Genomic DNA, 6,000 nt, shown 5'->3' with positions numbered 1-6,000 from the left:
AGAGATGAGAAGGCTCCATGGAGACCTCGTAGGTGCCTTCCAGTATCTGAAGGGGCCTACAGGGATGCTGGGGATGGACTGTTCACTAGGGACTATAGTGGTAGAACAATGGGTAATAGGTTAAAACTTAAACAGGGGATGTTTAGATTGGATATAAGGAAGAAATTCTTTCCTGTTAGGGTGGTGAGGCACTGGAATGGGTTGCCCAAGGAAGTTATGAATGCTCCATCCCTGGTAGTGTTCAAATCCAGGTTGGACAGAGCCTTGGGTGACATGGTTTAGTGTGAGGTGTCCCTGCCCATGGCAGGGGGGTTGGAATTACACGATCTTAAGGTCCTTTCCAACCCTAACTATTCTGTGATTCTAAGCCAAACCAGGAGACTACTATTAAAATGAAAAGGGAACACGTAAGAAGAACGTAAAAGCTTACTGTATAAACTTAAAGGTCTTATGAATAAGCAAATTATCTCTTGTGACACCAGTTAGGTACTATTAAGGTAATTAAGACAAAATTGGAAATATATTTTGAAATCTCTTCACTTGAAGGGAATTATTAATTAGTTTGTAGAGAGGAATGGTTTGCTTTAATCTGTTGGGAAGAATTTTTAATCAAATTTTTCTATTTACTTTTTGCAAGAAACTTTTCTGACAACAAAGATAAAGCAAGAAAACCCACAAGTCTCTCTTTATTTTCCTATTTACACTAACTGTCACATGTGTGGGAGGATGGGATGGGATGCATCCATGGGTCCTGAGGGAACTGGTGGAAAAGTGGCTAAGCCACTGTCCATCATATTTGAGAAGTTGTGGCAGTCTGGTGAAGTTCTCCCTGACTGGAAAAGGGGAAACGTAACCCTCATCTTTAAAAAGGGGGAAATGGAACACCCAGGGAACTACAGACCAGTCAGTCTTACCTCTGTGCCTGGCAAGACCATGGAGCAGCTCCTCCTGAAAACTATGCTAAGGCACATGGATGAAAAGGGGGTGATCTTTGACAGCCAACTTGGCTTAAGGTCAAATCACGCCTGACAAATTTGGTGGCCTTCTACGACAGGGGTATAGCATTGGTGGATAAGGAAGAGTCACTGATGTCGTCTACCTGGAATTGGGCATAGGATTTGACACTGTCCCGCACGACATCCTTGTCATTGGAGAGACAACTCATTGGATAAGGAACTGGCTGGATGGTCACACCCAAAATTTTGCAGTCAGCAGCTCCATGTCTAAGTGGAGATCAGTGGCAAGTGGTGCTCCCCAGGGGTTGGTATTGGGACCAGCACTGTTCAACATCTTTGTTAGTGACAAAGGCGTTTCCTTCCTAAGAAGGAAATTCTTTCCTGTTAGGGTGGTGAGGCACTGGAATGGGTTTCCCAGGGAGGTTGTGAATGCTCCATCCCTGGCAGTGTTCAAGGCCAGGGTGGACGAGGCCTTGGGTGATATGATTTAGCGTAAGGTGTCCCTGCCCACGGCAGGCGCGTTGGAACTAGATGATCTTAAAGTCCTTTCCAACCCTAACGATTCTATGATTCTATGATTCTATGACATGGACAGTGGGATTGAATGCACAATCAGCAAGTTTGCCAGTGATACCAAGCTGCATGGTGTGGAGGGAAGGGATGCCATCCAGAAGGTCCTTGATAGTCTTGAGAGGTGGGACTGTGCAAACCTCACGAAGTTCAACAAGGCCAAGTGCACATGGGTTGGGGCAATCCCAAGCACAAGTACAGGTTGGGAAGAGAATGGATTGAGAGCAGCCTTGAGGAGAAAGACTTGGGGTTATGGTTGACAAGAAGCTCAACATGATCCAGCAGTGTCATCTTAGGAAAAGTTTACGTACAGCTGATCCTGTTGAGGAGGTGAGCAAATGGTCTCTGGAGGTTATTTTTTGCTGTGTTTTCTGAGATTTTGGGGAATTGAGTGATAACATCCATTTCTCTGTAACAATGGATATGTGGGCTTCAGAAGGGCAGTGAAGAGTCTGAAGTGAAGCTATTATCACTAGTGAATGATACACCTACTGAAAATTCAATCTTCAGCCAGCCTGTAACTCCCTAACTCTTCTTAGCAAGCATTTTTTATTTCATTTTAGCTACATTTTATTTTTAAAACTCAATTCACTCACAGTTAAGTAGCTTACATTCTAGTTTGTAAATAGCTTGTCTGGTAAACGAGGGAGAGATGCTGGCAGCAAGAAACCACCTTCAATGTTTTGATTAGTTCTGCTCGGGCTGTATCATCAGTTGACTGAATGTACAATTGTGCACATCAGATAGAGTAATGTCTTTATGGTGACTTGGCAATTATTTAACCACTACACTGTACCCCAAACTCCATCTTTCCCAGATGAATAGAACAAATCCGTCATTATGCATCCAAAGCAAGACAGAATTATTATCACATACTTATAATTCATCGAAAGACATAACACATTTTTAATATGCTTCAAATTGAACTTGCACATGCACATCCTGCTGTGGAAAGAGCTCCAAACAGATATTTCATGTTGGTTTTCAGGAAGTATTGCTGTTCAAAAGCATTCAGAGCCTGTTGGATCTGTAGATATTCTGAGTCTAAATCAGGCCCCACTTCCTGTGATATCAGGAAAGGAAAGAAGAGGATGAGTTCTGTAAGTTTACTCACAACAGGTGCAGTTATTCGATTACATGTAAAATACTGGAGATGCTTCAAGTGGTGGGTAGGCTATTTCCTAGACATAATGTACCAAAAAAAATAAAACATGGGTAAAATATAATATCTTTATTACATGTACCAATCCATGGAGGGGGGGGTAGGGCAGGGGAGTGTGAGCTAGATGATCTTTAAAGGCCCATCCCAACCGAAACCGTTCTGTGATTCCTCAATTTCTGAAGTATCTTCACAATTTTTCTGAACCCTCAGCCTGAGACTTGTATGTGTGTTGTTTTTAGGAAACCAGGCATGCACCAACAGTAACACTGCATCACTGGGGCGCCTGACTTGTACCTGAGCTGCAGTACTTTTCTCTAAGTTCCCTGTTCACTAAATGAAGAAAGGGAGGAAGCTTCTCCAAATTTGGATTAATTTGGTGACTGAGGAGACTGACATCTTATGTTTGATTAATAAATAAGGTAGTGGGTTTGGTCTATCACTTTCTTGCTTTCCTTCACGTTTACATGCATTCTCAGGCAACGATTAAAGCATGCGTTGAAATAGCTTGGGGTTTCATAGAGCACTGGTCCAAATGCAGGAATCATTTTCCATGAGCTTTGTTGACCATTCATTCAAAAGAACTGACTGCTGAAAGGACTATTCATTCTTTACATCAGGTTACATTTATCTGGTCCATCTTTCATCTTACTACTGAGTTTATTAGGATTTCATATTAACTGAAAAAGAGTTTATTAACTAATTTTATTAGAATTAGCAAAAAAAAAAGTGTTTAAAACATTCTTACTCGTTCTTTTGAACCATTCTGTCAAAATATAAAAGATCAGTAATGCAAAAATATGCCTGTAATATTTTAATAATCTGTTAAAAGATAATGTTCTTTAAAAAACTCTTTGAAGCAGCTATAGCAGCTACTGCTACACAATTACTCTGTGTAGGCGAGCTCAGAGGCTGTGCACAGACAGTATCTGTGCTTTGCAATTCTCCTTGTGTGTATTTACTTGCAGGATTGGCACCACTTCTCATGCCTTTGAGAAATGCAACTGTTCCAGGAAAAGAAATAAAAGGTATATATCCAGTTTATCACTGCTGCTTTAAAACTTCAGAATCTGGCAGCAATGTGAAAAAAATATTTCACTCTTTTTGTCAGTTCTCGTTTTAATGCTTTTTTGGAAGACATGGCAGCAACTTGCAATCAGATAGTTCAGTGCAGTTGGAAATATTTAATTCCCAGAAAGTGGAAGTTCTGTGCTCCTGTGGAGACCTAAAGCTTGAAGCTAATATATAGGCCTCAACCTTGCTCTCATTTAAGTCATTGGCAAAAGTCCCATTGACTTCAAGTGAAGCAGGATTGGCCCAGTTTCAAAAAAGGAGTATTATTAGGTTTAACATTTTAAACTTGCAAACATAAGGAGCAGACTTAACATTATCATGATTGAGCATTTTATTTTTGAATGCATTTGAAAGTATATTCAAACAAAGAAATGTAGCTTACCTTTTAAACTTTCAAGTTGGTAGGTTGAGCAACATGGGACCTGCTTTCAATTAAATAATGAAATGAAAAGTATCAGGATTGCATTTGGCAGAAGAAAATATTGTATTTATCTCATTGTAATCCATTCATTGGTTTACGGCTCAAGTCCTCAAACAAATATCATAAATCCACATGATGTTCTTACATGTTCTAGCAGATTTTTGCATTTGGGTCTCAGACTTAGAAGAAAGATGTGTTAAAACTCATGTAACCAGGCAGCTTCTTGTCAGCCACTCATCTGAGAAGCCTCAGAAGGTCTAGTGATTACAGTGAGGTTTTGGATGAAGCTACACAGCAGAAATTGGCTCCTGACATCACAATGGAGAAGACCACATGAAGTACAATTAAAATCTCCCACAACAAGCTAACCAAAAACACTTTGGAGAAAATCAGTTTTAGGGGCATGTATGTAAACCCTAGAGCTAGAAGTGATGCCAGAACGAAAGGCTGCTCTAACCAGCTCTGTCTGGCACAGTTTACCTGAGCTATGGATTTTCTTATGCATTGTCTTACCTTTTGTATCCTGTGCAGGATTTCCTACTCTTCAGTTGCACAAGTGGCAATACCTTGTTGCAGACACTGTGCTAATCATGAAAGGGCAAAAGAGATGTTCACCAGGTGGATCCTGGTTTTAGTATAGGTATGGTTCAGCAGGAGGGAAAAGAGGGTTGCAGGCTTTCCAAGCCCTGCTTGAAGTCTCCTCTGGAGGTTGTGTTGCTTTAAGGAAGAGACTTGAGAGGTGTGGGACTCTATCAATGGTAGCAACAAACAGCAATGACTTTTATCACAGGGAACAGCTGGACTAGACTAGATGTGTCTGGGTCTCCAGTCTCAACATCAACAGGGATCTCAGAACCAGTCTCTTCATCAAGCTGCTCTGTTTAGCCTCTTGTGTCTGCTTACCTAGTGTTTCTGGCTGTAATGGAGTTGTTTGGCATACAGCTGGGCACAGAAGGTCCTGTATCCAGAGGATACTTCCCCCTTACACCAGCATGCTGGGATCTGTGCATGAATGGGCTTCTGAGAGGACAGATACAGTCAGGTTCTAACAACAGAAAAATACTAATATCTGAACTATGCTCTTCCACTATGCCTTAGATGTTGATTGGGTTTTGTTTGCACAGTTGTGTATACGTATACATGAGACTTCCATGATGTGTTTGATTTCCTTTTGTACCATTCAAATAAAGGAAACAGAGAAGATTGAAAGGCAGTCAAGAATAGGGATGTTATATTCTAGCTTCTTAGACCTAATTTCCAAGATTTCTTGGATTGCCAAGAAAGTACCAGACATATATTTAACACTGGCCATGAGAAGAGAGGAGCGTGAAAAAGTATGCAGGATTTCTTCATTTACGATGAGGAAGAAATGCAGAAATACTTGTTTTATAACCAGCTGCTTGATAAACAAATCTACTGCAATATTTAAGCTTCTTACCATTTGCATAGTGAGTTCAAACTGACAGGTTTAAGTAGCTAGTGATAGTACCAATAACTGAAAAAGTGTATGATTGGTTAAAAAATGAACCTTAGTACACTGCCAGCTGAAAGAACCTGATTTTATTTACAATATGGAAGATGAATCTGTTCATCCACTTCTTTCTACTACAGCAATTGCAGATGCTGTGAGCACTGTAACTGAAAGAAAATTATCCTGCTAATTTTTATACTGACAAACCCATTCAAATAAACAACAACTGCAATTTTCCACATATCCAGAATAACTCTTCTTAGCTGACTTCAGCATAGACCAGTGAATCTTTCCTTAATCCATCTGATTTCATGTTTGTTTATCATAACACAGAGAGGTCGTGTACTGA

This window comes from Pezoporus occidentalis, unplaced genomic scaffold (assembly GCF_034315485.1).
Source record: "Pezoporus occidentalis ecotype Australia unplaced genomic scaffold, CSIRO_AGI_Poc_V1 ctg4, whole genome shotgun sequence".
Taxonomy (NCBI): Eukaryota; Metazoa; Chordata; class Aves; order Psittaciformes; family Psittacidae; genus Pezoporus; species Pezoporus occidentalis.
The sequence above is the reverse complement of the archived record's forward strand: the minus strand, read 5'-3'. Positions refer to the sequence as shown.